The sequence below is a fragment of the Motacilla alba genome, chromosome 5 (genome assembly GCF_015832195.1).
Source record: "Motacilla alba alba isolate MOTALB_02 chromosome 5, Motacilla_alba_V1.0_pri, whole genome shotgun sequence".
In the NCBI taxonomy this organism is placed as follows: Eukaryota; Metazoa; Chordata; class Aves; order Passeriformes; family Motacillidae; genus Motacilla; species Motacilla alba.
Window position 1 is genome coordinate 50,953,033 of NC_052020.1, and position 15,591 is coordinate 50,968,623.

At 35.9% G+C, this 15,591-nt stretch overlaps 1 long non-coding RNA gene across 2 annotated transcripts in view; it reads right to left on the reverse strand.

Moving 5' to 3' along the window:
- Positions 1 to 714: 714 nt before the first annotated feature.
- LOC119701130 overlaps positions 715 to 15,591 on the reverse strand; it is a 36,999-nt gene continuing 22,122 nt past the window's right edge. The window contains exons 5-6 of one of the 2 annotated variants that reach the window (XR_005257023.1): positions 15,492 to 15,546; positions 715 to 2,387 (exon numbers count right to left, since the gene is read on the reverse strand). This is a non-coding gene — a long non-coding RNA (uncharacterized LOC119701130). The remainder of the gene's footprint in view (positions 2,388 to 15,491; positions 15,547 to 15,591) is intronic. The other variant, XR_005257024.1, reaches the window with a different exon arrangement.

The following is a 15,591-nucleotide window of genomic DNA, read 5'->3' on the forward strand; positions in this document are numbered from 1 at the left end:
TGCTAACACCCATGGCCCTGAACTCTGCTGTTGGCTCTAGTTATAATGACCAAATATTTATTGTACTGCATACACAACTGTGCACAAAAATACTTCTATGGCAAACAAGGCGTGTCAAGCACAGCCCTTCTAGTGGACATAAATCAGTGGCAAACTCATTCATTAAGTCCTACTTTATTAAGTGGCCATTTCCTATTCTTTCCTACTGTGATATTTTTTAGAATGCATCTGATCCAAAATACCAGATTTAGAGCTATTCAAGAAAGATTTTGCATATTTCTAAATATTCTATATTAGAAGGAATTTCTGCCCTTTAAAGTCAAATGAAAAGTGGGGTTTTCCAGTACACAAGGAAAATTATCTAACTTTACTCCATTAAGAAATGAACAGTTGAAAAATTCCTATTAGTCTACAACTCAAAAAGTTCCCTACCATTTGTGAAGCATTCACAACTTTTGTTGATAAGAGAAACTGTTCCAAGGACTCCTATGACCAAAGCAGTGCTCTAAAATTAAAGGTTTTGAACCAGACTTGCCACCTATAACCTATAAGAGATTCAGATACTCTCTGGATCAAAGGAACTTACATATAAAACACACACACCACAATACCTCATATGAATTAAATAATAAAGTAAATCAAAGAGAGCCCAGGGCATTCCCTCAGATAAGGCAACATTTTGAAGCAACATTCCTCATGTTGCAAACAAGCCAGAGCTCCACTGACATTGCTCCACCTAATGCTGAAATAACATGACTAAAACACATTAAGTGAAATGTTTTAAAAAGTAGGAAACTCTAATAAAGGTACCCATATATACATCTGGTTTTATCCATTCACCTTCTAAATTGATTAAACTTCCTTGTAGAGAAGCCACTGATTTTAATTACACAGCCCATCAATGATGTATGTCTGTCTACTTTACTACATATTTTCACTGTCTTTCTTTAAATCATTTTCTTCAGACTGTTAGCAATTGATTTTTTCAAGTGTCTTGTTAAAACAAGACTGTCTGATTTGGCCTGATAATACATATTTAATCCTTTAATATTTCAAAATAAATATTCCGGTTCATAGTAGCCAGACATTACACTTGACATTACAAGGACACACAGCTATTATATCATCTTGTTTGGGAAACATGTGATATACAAGTATACAGAAAATCTGGCCCTTTGTTTAAACCTTGTAAGTGTTCCTTTCCCCTCAGAAATACATATCTGTCTTCCAAAAAAAACATCTCGCAAGATTAATGAATATTCCCTTTGTTAAAAACTTTCATATTCTCTGGTCAAGAGGAACTATGTCCAACTAGTAATTAATCTGCACTCCGGTTCAAGGACAGAATTATTTACTTACAAACTTGGAACGCCGGAGATTGAAAACACATTTTTATCGGGATACTGACAATGCTGAGAGTTGAGGTGAGGTCTGAAGAACTCAGATGAAATTCCTAAAATATTTATCACAAAATATCTTCAATTATTTACCATTTTTAGCACTGAAGTTTTCACTGAGGATTCGTATGTCTGTCTCAAAATAAATAAACCTAAAATGAGCCACAAAATTACATTAACTTTTTTGTTGGAAGAAGTCCTCATGTTCCCACAAATACTAAAAATATGTGCAGCATGTATTGTGTGTTTAGATGGAAATCAATTCTTCTTTTCGTCAGGAATATTATTTCTAGCATAATATTTTAAAGACCCTGCACTTATTCTTTTCTATCCACAAAGTTCGGAATATGTTCTGATTTGACCTTCATTTGAATAGCTGAAGACTGAATTGCATTTTTAACTTTTCCAGATAGGAATTCCTATTTTAAGAACATTTGTTTTTATCTGCGATACACAGAGTTCCCTTCAGAAAACAAGCACTGCAGGAGCAAAAATCTCTCCCACCAATCTAATTACAGCAAACAGACTCCCAAGGCCAAAACTTCACACCCCATTGTCTTCCTGGAAGATTTTGTCATGACCCGAAATCTTCACACCTTCTTCTGATAAAATACAGGCAAAAGATGGAAGCAGAGATACAATTTTTATTTGTCATCCTGAGAGAAAAATCCTGGCACTTCCAGTAAATTGCTGCCCAATTTCAAGGTGAGTGAGATTTTTGATTAATCTCTTTAAGCTGTAGATCCTGCAAGGAGAAGCACGGACCTGTTAAAGGGAGTAACTCTGGGAAGATTTTCCACTGACACAGCACAAAGCAGGCAGACTCAGGAGAAGAACCAGAGCCAAAAGGTTCAGCTGGAAGAGTAGAAAGCTGTGGCTGATCTTTCCTCATTGTCAGCTGTCGAGTGTAAAAATCTCAGCATCCAGGGTTCCGACAGTCCCCCAGTTCTGCACTTGGTGCAAAGCCTTCCTCCACTGAGGCCAGGAGATCTGAATTGCAACAGAATGCAGCTACAAATTACATAATTTATAAAGTCAGCCAAAATAACGTAAAATTAATAGTCTGTTTCCCTTCCCATGTATTTATAAACAAATACACCTTGAAAATGCTCAATATATATTGTTTATATGTGCTTTCCACAAATGCTCAAGCAATCACATGGTACAAATACTGTATATGTAAATGAGCTTCTGAACTGATGCACAAGTATTCATAGAAACCATATTTTAAAACTTCATGATGAACAATGGTGCCAGGCACTCAAAAATTTATCCAATTTTTTAGCAGAAGCCATCTTTAACATGCATCAGAAATTAAACACTTAGAATTACACTTGAATTTCAGATTTATCTGAATCAATATTCCCAGGGAAATTATCAATAACAATCTTTTTTTAATTATAAAATTCATTAAATCTGAATAATGAATAATTCAAAATATCTGCTTTGTTCTTAAAATGTAGTGAAGTAAAGTGAGAATCTACACTTATCAAATAAATTATTCATTGCAAGATTAGTCATTCTGTTCTGCCAATACATATCACACAAACAGATTCAATTACTAGAATTATGGCTTGAGAAGAAACCTTGTCTGATCTTATCTTACAGTTTCAGCAAAATCACTTAGTCAAACATAGGACTTCAACACGAAGGCTATCATTAGGATAATGTCACATATCAAAGAAAATAAATGTAATCTGAAGAAACCACTTAACCTAACAAATCTTCAAATAAAAACAAATAATGTAGCTTAAAAAATAAGTTATATGACACCAGTGAAATAATAGGCTGCTCTGGAAAGAAAAGGGTATTATAAATTTTTGAAGAAAAAGATAGTTATTAGAGAGTATAAATATTATAGGCACAACATTTTTGAATACTGCTATGAAATTTTGCAAGAAAGTAGGAGTCTTTAATTTGGATTGCAGCCTAAGACTCAGTTACTTTAGAAACCATGACACAAAGAAACTTTTAATATTAGCTCTTCAAATGCTTTTGTCCCATTCCAGTACATTCAATGAATCAGGTTTATCAGTACAGATAACCTGCAACAGAGCCTACAAAAAATATTTTGCTGGAAAACAGAGATTTCAATCAACTCAATACAAATTAAATATGGAAATAATAATAATTTTTTAACTAATTGACATTAGAGATATATGATATTTTAAACTGAAGTGAGCCCTTATCTCTTATTATTTGTGCAATATTTGTTATAACTCATAAATGTGATTTGTTTCATTTTGCCTAGACTTTTTTATACTCAAGAGACATAATGACTGTTCAGAATCAAACAGAAACTAAGTGGCACACACAGAAGTAAAACACAGAGACCAAGCAGGTATTAATTTCAGAAAATACAAGTATTTCCTACCAGGGCCTTAAAAATAAGATAATAATGGAAGAAATTATTGAATAATTTACAACTATTTTGGTTTTTCTTTCCATCTCCAGGTCTTAAGAATCCTAAAGAATAGAACATCTCATTTCAAATGAAATAACTAAATGTCAAGTTGTCACAACTGAAAAGCAAGCTTTACAAAATTAAGAAAATGGTTTTTAAAAATTATTAATTAGAATGCAATTAAAACCAAATATTAATAATTTGTTTGTTGGGACAAACAAATTGATACTGAGATTAATCTGATTCATGATTTTTAATGTCCTCTGCAACAGATTACTTTCAACTAACTGACTTACTTTTATTTCATATCATATAGTATCACAGAATGATTTGGGTTAGAAGGGACCTTAAAGATCACCCCATTCCAACACCTTCCCCATGACCAAGTTGCTCAAAGCCCCATCTAGCCTGAGTTTCAACTCTACCAGGGATGGGGCAGCCACAGCTTCTCTGGGTGACCTGTGCCAGTGCCTCACCACCTGCACAGCAGAGAATTTCTTCCTCATACCTAATCTAAACATCTCATATCTACTCTCTTTAGCATATTTGATGTTATTCCTTTTTCTTATCACTCCATTGTAAATAGTCCCTCTCCTGTTCCCTTGTAGCCCCTTTAGGTACTGGAAGGTACAAAAAGTTCTCCCTGGAGCCTTCTCTTCTCCAGGCTGATCATCCCCAACTCTCCTAGCCTCTCTTCACAGGAGAGATGAAACCCTTTCGTCCAACATGTCAACTGCACCACACAGCTTCATGCCATCTTCAGACTTGCTGAGGGTGCCCTCAATCCCAAAGAAGTCAGACAGCACTGGTGCCATTTTTGCCCCTGAGGAAGGCTATTATCATTAATAAAAGGCAGCAGTTCTTAAAAGCCAGTGTTCAACAAAAAAATAGAACACATTGGCTTTGGCCTCACTGTAGTGCAAAAGTTCTCATTAAATCTAGTTTGAAGAAGAAATAATATTGAAAAAAAAATCATCCACAGAGAGCGTTGTCTAATGTCCAAGTGTATTTGCACTCAGTTAGCAAGTGGAAGTATTTTTCAATGCCTCAGAAAAGCTTCATTAAAATTATGACCTGAAAAAGTACAATGCATTGTGTTATCTGTGCATTATTATATTTATATTGACAGACTTATCCCATTATTCAAACTCTTACACAGTAAAGCCTAGCTCTACAAAATCACCACAAAAATTACTAGATTTATATATCTACATAACTAGAAAATACTCCAGCACTATTGAAGTCAATGGTTCTATATAGAGAAGATTTAGTGGAGCCAGGGAAAATAATATTTATGAAAATTAGCAATATATATAGTCCTTTATATTGAACATGTTTTAATATTGCATTTTACTTGTGGAACTTTACTAAAATCTGAAACTTTATTGATGCTAGGGAAGAAATACAACAAGGGCACCATATTATCCATGGTGACTAAATTAAATAAATAAATAGACAAATAAAATGGACAATTTAAAAAAACTGAAACATTTTAAGCCCACCCATATTCAAGTAAAATCCAGAGTCTATTTTGATGAATGTGAAAATCTAAACATTTAAACTCACAGTGGCCATTTTAAAAATAAGTAGTTCAAATGCTAGGCTTGAAGGAAAAGAAAGTAAGCAGAGAAAAACATCAGACGAAAGAAATGCAATTAAAAAAATATTGTAAACCAGAGAAAATTGTATAGTCCTAACTGAAAGAGCACAGGAAAGAGAATGTGATAGGCAGGCATGTACTTTTAGAAGCAATGCACTTCATTTTGTACAAAGTGTTCCCTTGGCTCGTCAAAGTGTAAAGAACAAACACCAACCAGGAATCTTATTCACCAGAAAAGGATTTGTGTTATAGCTGAACTTAATTAACCACCAGCTGAAGAATTTGATCCAAGATGATTAGAAACAAAATGAGTGAAAAGCAAAGAACAATTTTTAAATATTTTAGAATAATTATATCCAGGAAAAAAATAGAAAGGATAAATTTAGGGAAATAAATATAAAAAAAATATTCTCTCAAAAAATTTCTTCACTAAGAGAACTAGTGGAACATTATCTAGATATTATTGCTATAATTTAAGTATACAACTCTACGGAAAAAAGTGAAGGCCAATGTCTCATTTTCAAACTAGATTATACTTGAGAAGGTCTCAGAACAGCTGAAGTCATTAATAACTTGGTGGAACAGGAAATAGTCCTAAAACTTGGGCAAAGAGAAGTGGAAGAGACTGAAAGCAATTTGAAAGAGAAGATCCAAAGTAAGCGTGATAAAGTAGTGGGGAGAGGGGAATGAAATCACTTAGATAAAATTTTATGAAGTTCAAAGTTCTGCAATAAAAGAAAAACTCAAATATACAGTATTGAAAAGGGAAGGCTGGAAAAGAAACAACTGGGTAAGCTGGATCACAGACTGAATATGAGTCAACTGTAGATGAACGTTTCAAAACAGAATAATATAATTCTGTGTTTATTAAAAATAAAGCTCTACATAAAACATGGAAGGAAATTATCCACTCTACTAATGACTGGTAAAGCCTCTGCTACATCTATTTTGGTCTCTCAATTTTAAGAAAGATGTGGTAAACTGGAAAGAGTCCTGAAGAGAACAAAGAACAAGGGGAAAATTATAAAATGTGACCTATCAGGAAAAAACAGAAGACTGAAGACAGAATTATAAACATCAGGCAATGTTGACTTTAAAAATTCTAAATTCATCACATATCCTGTTTCCATCAAAGGATGGCAAGAAATAATTAGCTTCATGTGTGAGAGAAGACTTAGATTAGATGTTAGAAAAAGTCTTTATAGCAAGGAGACAGGCCCTCCTAGTGTGGGTACAAGACGACTGATAGGGAAAGTAACCACAGCAGTACTTTGCTCCAAATAAAAAATTTCTGCTGAAAATGAATAAGGAAAATGACTGCAATGAGAATCGGAGGAGGGAGATGCTGGCTCTCCAGCAAATAGCCTCTTTCACTCACAGTCTCTGTCTGCCACATCAAATACTCATGATCAACTCTTTCCTGGTAAGAACTGGTACAGCTGCAATGGCTTGACATTTTTCTTGGTCAGTATTATCAGCTGGCATCAGACTCTGTCCTGTGTCTATGAAGGGAAGTGGGAAATGCTTTTATCAAAATGGGAAATGCTTTTATCAAAAGACAGCTGTGAAGAACTTTGGACAGTAGCCTTGCACCAGTGGTCAATTCCCTGACATCTGACCAGAGAGACCTCTACATGAAGCTGTGCTTGTACTTCAGGGAGGTACTACACTAACTTTTCAATTATATTTTACTCTCTGATACAGCTATGGTTACATCCAGCATCTTCCTCCTGCCCTTCCATTACACAGGCCATCCAAATTTATGGTCAGTCCCTAACAAGCAAATACATTGGACAAGAAGATAACAGCAGCAGCAAAAGAAACCACAAAATTCACCAAATGAGGCATAAGGATATTAAATCTAAAACCCTGCAGTTGCAGGAGAAATATTTATTTGCCTCCATCTTGGTATTTTGGCCAAGCATATTTGTTTGGATTTGTAAATAGTCTGGTTCAAATAAGCTGTTTTTCTGAGTAGTTGATTTTAAAGTTTCCTCTTGTGAGGAAATTTTCTTGTTGTTTTGCAGATAAAAATTGAATATATTTTGAAAAGACTGTCTACATCCATGGGGGAAGAATAATATTTTGACAGAGGAAATGCCAATGTTTCTCTGCTTCATTCCTGGCCAAAGTCACTCACCAAGGTATGGGAGGTGCTGGGCAAAGGTCAGGCATTTGGGTGCACTTTGGCTAAGTTTCTTCCTGGCTTAAGGTTATTTGGGAACTATTGGCTCCAATGAATGCAGATAGTATCTGTGATTCTTTTTTGGGTAATTCATTTGTTTATTGCCCTTACCAACATGGAAGACCTTATTTTCAAAGAGTTAATGACTGACAATTTGACTTATGCTCATCTCTTTTTAATCTGCTCTGGGCTACAGTCACTGCTGAAGTGTGTTATAAGGAGCACACTGCAGTGCAGAATGCTGTTCAGGTGACAGCAGCTGACTGCTTCACTTCAAGATCTCCTTGGCAGTAAAGGCATTATCCAATCTATGTACAGAAAGCAGCATCATTGTAAGGTGACTGACCTTCCACACAAGAGGTATTGATAAGTTTAATTTTCACGTTGCTGCTCTATGCTTAGGCTGCAGAGTTATAGCACTGGTCAGCTGTTTCTCTGCCTCAAAGCTGGGGTGCCCCAGGGTGGCACCTGGCTCCTCCTCCTTCTGCCACAGTGCAGGATCTGAGGGGCCAAGCTGCTGGATTATAACAGCCTTAGTCAAGAGCTCAGCTGCCTGGTGTGCAGTCCCACCCTGACCCAACCAAAACCTCCCTCTGTCCACATTTGATAGAGGAGATGAGAGGGGTTTTGTCAGATGCATTACCAGATGCTGCCAGATGTTGTTGGATGCCCTGCCAGAGTTTCCCCTGCAGCTGTCGACTGTCACAGCTCCTCCTCTTACCTATTCCCGACACAGTACAGCTACATCCCACCCTTCTGGGAGCAGCTTCTCCAGTTCCAGCCAAGGCAGAAGCTTTGTGTAACACGCAGTAAAACTTTAGGCACTGAAGTGCAGCACAGGCAGCACAACAGCAACAGACAGAACAGACTGACAACTTCTTCAAGTATTCCACCTAAGCAGGAACTGACTATAAAAAAGCACTGGAGAACTGCATCAGCAAAAGGTTCAGAGATAAAATAAACACTGTAAACATAATACAGCCTTTCATAGTAGGAGAAAGACCGAGGGAGGAGGAACAGTACAGCCTTTGCTGTTTTGACTGGCATCACTGCTTGTCTCACTCTGACAGGTTGCCAGGTTAAGGTTTTGTTTTGAATAAGTCGTTTCCCTTTGAACAGTGGCAACTGTTACCATTGTTACTCTGTTACACTGAATATAAAACAAAATTTCCACCAGCAGCTTTCCTACCATATGTTTATTCTAGGAGGCAGCAGGCAGCTAGGATTTGGTAGCAATCACAGTGAGGAAACATTTGCAGGACCTGTCTCAACAATATGATTGCCTCAATCACAGTAATATCATACAAAAGGAGATCTGAATTCACAACTGCTGTCCATGAGACCTAACCTGAGAAATCCAATAATGTATTTTTTTTTATTTAATTGAAAGATTACTATTTCAAGAATCATCCCTCTGAAGTGTTAGGCATACACTTGAAGAATTAGTCCTGAAACTGTGTCAATCATGTTTAACTGCAAAATTATTTCACAGATTTTTTTAAAACACTTTCACTTTTTTTCCATAATAAATCTAGACACATCCTAGTAAAAGCAGTTTCCCACAGAAAAGGGGTGTAAAATGGGATTTCATAATGATTTCATATTAGCACATCTCATATTAGCGCATTACCATTAGGAAGATGTCTTTGAATATCTCCAAAAGCTATCATGATTTCCCAGTTACTCATGGAAAATATTATTATAAAATTACTCCAATTTACTTATGATCTAGGTATTTTCTTTCAAATCATTTCAATATGAAGAAATAGATAAATTAAAACCAATGTAATCTCTCTTTATAAGAACACCTTCACAGTTAAATCAGGTTATCATTACAGTGCTCAGTAGTTCATTAAAGCAGTTCAGTAAATAATGAGTGCTCCCTCTTTGCCTGAATTCCTTGAACAGATGACAAATTACCAGTGATCTCTCACTCCTAAACAAATTTTCTTAAATATTTGGTAAAATAGCTAGAAGTTCCTAGAAGTGGTTGAGAATAAACTACCCATATGGTCTCCTGGACTTAAAAAAACCTAAAGTCTGATGTAATGTTACAGGCATTGGATGATAGTTTATTAATAACAGCTTGTATTTTTGAAAGAACCTAGAAGAGTTAGACTTTCAAATCCAAGTGCCCTTTAAAGGGAAATTGTTGCTAAATCCCATAGGTTCTTTTGAAATCCCAGACATCATTAAAAACTAGGAGAGGAGAAAGATACATTGTTTTGACCTTAAAAGGGATCTACTGTCAACCATTTCAGTGGCTTGATATTGAATTAAATGTATTTATTTTTATGAATGAAAATGAGTGGTCTTCAGCAATCCTAGAATTTAGCTAACATTCACATTATGTTTCTTGCAGGTGAAATAAATTTCCCAGATCAAAGTAGTGTAGTTTATTTATTACTCTGCCAGTAGCTAGATAGCCACCTTTGACTTGTTTAACTGCTTTTCGTTTTTTGAACATTAACAGGAACATTTTATATGTGTGAGATTCATGTCATGCTGAGACAACTTTTACAAGATTTAGAGACCAGAATGTGAAGAAAGCAGACCTTTTAGAAGGTAAGAGAAAGAAAACAAGGATGAGGGTGTTGAGCTTTTAACGAAATATAGATGCAGACATAGTTGCAAAAATATATACACAAGAGAAAAAACCCAAAAGTCTAATCAGCCAAAATTCATTGTTGCGGCAAAGGATTTGCCCTAGTACAGTCTGCCTGTCCTTGTTTTAACAAATAATTGGTCATTTCTCAGTGCCAAGTGATTTCTCTGAGCATCGAAGTTGTTGCCTTCAGTGTTTCAGCTGGAGGGAATAAGCTATTAAGAAAAATTACTATGAAAGCAGATTAAAAAATAAATTAAAACACTGTATCGGAAAGGGGCCAGTCTCCACTTTTGCAAGTGGTAAATACAAGACAGGAACTCTTTTTTCTCAGTTTACCTCCTCTCCCCTTTACCTATTTATTTCCAAGCTCACAGAGTACAGGAAAAAAGTAGAAGTAGGCAAGAGAGGAATACACAGCAGATGTTAAGATATGCACAGAAAAACATGCAAGTAAAAACAGAAATTAAATTCAAGGCTTTTGCGTTGCTTTCTTTTATTTACTTGTGCTGAAGACTAACAAGCTTTTCATTACATCACATTATGATCCCATTATGTGTCATTAAAGTGTGTTATATTTACAGATTCTGAAAAACTGATGTGGTGAAGCAAGTTGCTGGAAAATACGTATAAAGATGTTTGGACTGAAGTATTTGTATCCTTTCACTTAATAATGCTCAGTTAAATAAAACCTGACAGCTTCCTTGTTAAAACTATGAAGGGATGGAGAACATCCTCCCTCAAGGACACTTCAAATGTAAAATAAACAGAATGTAAAGAGGGCACACTTTTCCCTCTCCACAAAACGTTCCCATCTTTTGGCTGAAACAAAGAAGCTGCATAAAGTTAGCTGCATGTCCCAGTAATCAAGAGAAGGAATTGGAAAATAACCCTGCCAATTGAAACTGCAGGAGGTTTTTTGGCCAATGTAGTGTCAACACAGTGTCCCTTTGGCCAACCAAGAGGTTATTGAAACAACAGGAAAAAAAAATACATGGAGTTGTCAAAAATGTCCATGAATAGATAGGGCCAAATTTTCCAAAGACAAAAGTCTGTTTCAAGCAGACAAAAGAATCAGCATGAATTATACACCTGTATATGCCAAAGTGCCGCATGAAAATGTCTGAGTGTAAGTAGATGGGAACAAAGACAGAAAATAAACCAGTGGAAAATGTTCAGTCCCCACCTTTTTTTTTCTTTTTTTTTTCTTTTTTCTTTTTCTTTTTTCTTTTTCTTTTTTCTTCTTTTTTTTTTTTTTCCTACAGAAAGAAGTACAAGAGGAGGTTTTTGTTCTCCAGTGTTCTGGATGTCAAAGCATTCAAATATATAAGAAGTGAAAATCTGTGCAAATTTCATCCACAATATGAACTCTCAGCTTACATCTGCTCTGGCAATTTGCACATAAGGCAATATAATCTCTGAGTTTTGTGATAATAGTTGCACTTTCAAAGTTCTTGCATGAATGAACCAATCATTAAAGACAGATGGTAAAAGTGACCATAAAGTGCCAGACTCTTCTATTGCAAGATTCTTCTAAAAGATGATGACCCACTGCTAAACACTGGGAGAGATGTAGCATCTAGTGGAGCCAGTAACACTTCCTGCAACTAATTAATTGAAAGGCTGACAATCAAATACTCATGATTTTAGAATTGTCTAGAGACTTGACTGGATTCAGGGGATGAAACTAAACATGACTGTATTTCTTTTCAAATGTATTGTTACATTGGTGGATTCTCTATACCCTCCCAAGCCTCTTAAATGAAACAGAAAATTATTGACTAAGTCAGAGGTATCTGGCAGACTTAATGGAATGCACTGATCGTGTTCAATGACATCTGCTCCACAAAGAAGCATTACCCAGCTCTGTTCAGAATAAGCCAGCTGTCCAGTCAGCTGGAATGAGCAGTGAAAGGCATCTGAAGAAATCAGAAATAGCACAAATACATACTGCCTTCAGATTAACCAAGAAATGCCCTTTCCTGGCAAAAAGCCAGGCATCCAAAGGTAAAAAAAAAAGATTGCCAATTGAAGATCATGTGTCTCTCTGGATATATTTCCATTGGGACATTTCTTTGGACAAGGATGACAGGAAGAAAATTTGTCATTGTATACACGACATCCAGAAACAACTTTCTGAGAAGTGGCAGCCAAAATGGCTTTGTGGCTTACATGAGATTTACATTGAATAAATCTGCTGCCAAATCAAGATTCTTGGCTTTGCACACTCTCTTCAGGGCTGTTTCTTGAATGGGGGGAATAAATTGTTTACATCCCTTTATGGTAAATGACAATATTTCTACAAATATTCTAACCTCTTGCCACAGGGAATAAAAGAACCAAATCATGTTATGATTCAGGTCTGACATATAGCTAAAATAAAATAAAATAATAAAATAAATATACAAGATAGCATTTGGAGAAAATGCCCACATGAAACAGCCTCTACCAGAGTTCCTGAGGGACTGATTTTGTAAGATTCAAGCTAGCATCACCATTCAGAAGCTAAGGGACCCAAGGAAGAAAACTGGAAAAAAGTCATGTTCAACTCTCCAAATCGCACTTTGCTCCACAAGCAAAAGAAAAACAGTTGAAAGGGTTCAGTAAAAAGAAAAAAAAAATATCAGCAGAAGCAGAAAAGAGAAAATTATAAGCAGAGAATATAGGAGTAGTCATGGAGACAGTTCAGTTACTGAAAGGATTATAAAGAATTGAGTTGAAATGGGTGAGGTAACACAGAGACAACTTTGCTATTTGGAAACCAATGAAAGGTGGCAAGGTTACAAACCAGAGGAAGCAAAACCAACAGGGGAGGACCTGAAATTACACAGTACAGCCATAACAAGACTTGGTGGACTAACATTCATTACAGGAAAGTGGGTATTGAAATGTATGATAATCTTCTGAAAGCTAGAAATAAAATCAGGAGTAGAATACTGCCATAGTTTAATAAAGACCATTTCTGCAAATAAAAATCTGTAGTAATGTGGATAAAACCATAGCTTTTAAGGTCAAAATCAATTTGAATGAAGGACTTAAAAATGAATTAGGGTCAGAAGTTTACCATTGCCTCACATGGATCAAATCTGAACCGGGATGAGACCTCATTAATATTTTGTTGGAAGGAAAATGGCTATCAGAAATTGTATCATTGTGTGGACACAAAAATTTCTGAGACATATTGGAAAAAACATGCTACCAAACATGGCAGGACCTACTTATTCCTGAATAAGATAGCCAACATATTTCTTCACTAAACATACCGTGACTAATAAGTACCATTAGAAAAATGTTCTGGTCAGCTGGAAATGAAAGATCCAGCAGAAGACCTGGGCATAGAATTTAATCACAAGATTACAGTGAGTCACCAGAGTGATGATAAAGCACAATGTGATACTAGCCCATGGCAAAAGCAATGTATTTGCAATAGAAATTGGGATGTATTAATCTCATTATAAAAGATAACAGCAAACTGAAGACAGTGCTCTGTGTTACATTGTGTGCAAAGATGAACTCAGACCAGAACAGGTGGAAGGAAAGTCCAGTCATCCTTGTTAGGGAACTGAGAGTCTGCTTTGGGAGGACAGACAAAAATGGGAGCACAGATGAAATGTGGCTGCTCTCTATGAATTGTGTTAGCATGAGGTAAGAACTGGAGAACTAACTACAGAGTTATGTTGGGAGGGAAATAAAGTGGCCTGAATTAATTTAGGAAAGAAAAAAAGAACAAGTTTCCTTACAATCAGCTGCACAAAGCCTTGAAAGAGCTTCTTGAAAGAAGTGCAGGAGCAAAAAGTAATCATTGGCTAATGATGAAAGATAATGAGGTTAGGGATGGGACTACACGATGCAGTTCATCCCCAGGGCAGAAGACTGCAAATAATGGTCCTCTAAAACCCTTCCCCTGTTCAATGCTCACATAAAATTATTAAGTGTATCTAAGATGCAGATTTTCATCAACAGATACCAAGATACTCACACACAAAAATTAATACCTGTGTAATATAGCATGCAGAATCAGAGAATCATAGAATGGTTTGGGTTGGAAGGGACCTTAAAGATCCTATTCCAACCCCCCAATATACTTAATACTTAGTTCCCCTACATAGAGTACAAAATTGCAGTGATTTATAAAAATGCAAGACATTGTTTAATGTGTTAGATTTTTTTTTTTGCTCTGTATATAATAAGATTCATAAGACCTACACTACAGAAAATGTGGAAATACGAGCCAAATCTATGTAGCACCAGCTAGTATCAAATACCACTCTCTTTTCACAGTGGAAATTACATTTTTTTAGTGCATTCTTTCTTTCTTTCTTCCTCCCACCTTCTGCTTAAAACATGGACATTAAATAAAACAAAAGGGTCACATTTAGAAAGCAGAGATGGAAATAAGTGTTAACATAGACACATATAATTTAGGCTATGTTGAAAAAGTAGTAATACACTATTTAATGTGCTTTTTTCTCCTCTGTCTCAAAGCCAAGACCAACACCACACACAATGCTGTGTGTGGGTAAAGTTTTTTTCAGATATTGTTATCACAAATGTTACAAAGTTTAAAAACACTGAAGAATTTTTTGTGTTATCTGTGGTGGACCTGAGGAACAAACTGCTCCTAGCTGTCACTGAGTCAGTGGACTTTTAAAAGGAATGAATAATTTATGGCCACTAATAATTTCTGTAGCTTTGCAAGATAGAACAAGGAATTCAGCATCAAAATTGCATTTTTCAGGAAATAAGTCTCTGTGAGTATGGGGTCAAAAAATAACTTCTTCTTAATTTCAGCTATTCATTCTGACAGATATAGGGATATTTCAGCTTTACTGTAGGGGTCGTAGCCCTTGTTGTATGAAGACAAGAGACAAGATATGGATTGAAGGTCCAGTGTGATGTGTTTTCTTCCCTTTCACACAGAATATGAGTCTTTCTTTATACTCTACATATGAGGACCAAATTCAGCAAAGAAAGCTACATAAAACTGACATGACCGTAAGAAATTTCAGGGTTGATCTCAGAGAGAAATGGGGAAGATTTTCTCTAAAATTCAAGAAGCTGTTTGTACAAACTTTTCATCAGTAATATAAAAAATTATACAAGCCATTGAAATTTCATTACTAGTATCAGAATCTCAGTACTTGAGCCTATGCCCTTCTGACCTCAGTTAAACTCAATATTGTCATCTTGAGGTAAACTTCCTCTCTAGTCTACACAAAAAACAGCTTGACCATTCCAGGTCATGAGCAGAGATGCAGAGCTTGTGTGGCTCATTCAGAAAGAGCTAATACGGAACTTACACATTACACGCGTATTCCTGCATCTCTACCTGGTAGGCACATGTGACGTACACAGCTGTATAGGAATGAAGGAGGGAGGGAAAAAAGATTCAGAAACTAA